Raw genomic sequence first — 1926 nt, forward strand, 5'->3', positions numbered from 1 at the left:
GTATAAAATGCATGACGTTCCCGCCATTTCCTTCTGAGGTAGTTTTGAGAAAGTCGCTTCGGCTATCCACGCATCGCGCGAGTAGCATCCTCGGAAGAACTGGGTACCATGTCTAAAAATAATAACTTTAGAGGGATTACCTTAGCTACAGCACCTATATGGGGGATTCACTCTCTTACCTTGGTAATCTCTTGCTTCATATAAGTTATTTCAGTCTTATTTTCTTATTACAATTAAGGTCAGACGTAGGCTCCTAAGCAGACGATCTTTGGGCTCGTTACGCAAAAATTGCGTGACAAGCCCAAAGAGCGTCTGCGTAGAAGGCTAGGCCATGCGAAGATTCCAATGAACGTAACGCATTCATTTACCACAAATGCGTCAGTAGATTTTCACAGCAATGCCCTATTTACCCTCTCTCCGCCAAAAAGCTGATGGCATTATAGTTGAAGATATTTCAGATTTTCTAAAAAATAATAATAATAAATAAATAAAATAATAATAAAATCCCAGATGATCCAACAAGGACAAATTGCAGCAAAATATGATTTGACAACTAATATTGCTGTGACTGATGGATATCACTAATGGGACTGAAAGTGTCATCAACCCGATTTAGTATTATTTGGGTGTGCAAAAATAAAACAAACAAACAAACAAACGCAGAGAAATGCACATTTGTTTAAACAAGACTTCTCCAAACCACACATTATGCAAATAATCCTATAACTAATTAAATTCACATGTCAATTTACGTGTCTACGCACATAGCACGTTGATTCTTTTCGATGCGAATACGTGCTGCACCCATGGTTCGCAATAGCCCTTTTCGCGGTTACCTTTGCTCATTTGCATTACAATAAGATCTAGCATGTATGTGAGATAATTTCGGGCTATTTCGCAGTTTTAGCCCGAAATTGCCTCGCATCCACATTGGATTACATTGTAATGCAAATGAGAAAAATTAACCGTGAAAAGGGCTATTATTCGTCATTAGAAGTTTTATAATCAGACCCGGGCTTCCTCTGTGATTAATCATTGGTTTGTTTTGCTACTTACTGAAGTATGTTATTAAAACGGTGGTATAAGTAAATAATCCAGACACAATTAGACAAACTGGATTCTTAAAGAACGAGGTTATGGTAAGTCTCAAGCCTATGTATATATTCGCAGCGTTTCCTACTTTATCGTTCGCAGACTTTGATATATAGGAATCCCATAAGTTACAACCGGTGTTGTTCAAAATGATTGTCTCATCTTCGAGCCACTTATATAATTAGCTTTGTCATTAAAATATTTCTCTTATGTACTATACAAAGAGACTGTTATTTCAATTCGTAAGATATTTTGTACTTTTTGATTCCTTTCTGTTTGAAAACTTGTAAAGCGTCCCATGGCGCGATATGGACAGATAATGAACTAAGAAACAATTGGAAATAAATTCACAAAGACGTACGCATATGTATAGCGATATAGATGCATCAGTTACTGTAGAATTTTTCTAAAATAGTAATGCGACATCTTTTCATTTTAAAGCTTCCGGCGCTGGGCTAGTACATATCTGAAAGTTATGTAAACAAAGTGATGACTTTCGGATGTTGTCTGTTTTTACGGTATATCTTTGAATATAACCGAACTGAATAATTGATCTAAGAGCCTCATGCTATATATCTATCTATCTATCTATATCTATCTATCTATCTATCTATCTATCTATCTATCTATCTATATCTATCTATCTATCTATCTATCTATCTATCTATCTATCTATCTATCTATCTATCTATATATATATATATATATATATATCTATATTTATTATATATCGAGTCTTAGATGTAGTGATCTTGTTAACGATTCGTTTTGTACCGGTGACATCAATGATTCTTTAAAGCTGGAGGGGAGTGTAAAGTTTAATGCAAACAAAAC

This window comes from Orbicella faveolata, unplaced genomic scaffold, assembly GCF_042242905.1.
Source record: "Orbicella faveolata isolate gen_17 unplaced genomic scaffold, um_ofav_v1 contig_27, whole genome shotgun sequence".
Taxonomy (NCBI): Eukaryota; Metazoa; Cnidaria; class Anthozoa; order Scleractinia; family Merulinidae; genus Orbicella; species Orbicella faveolata.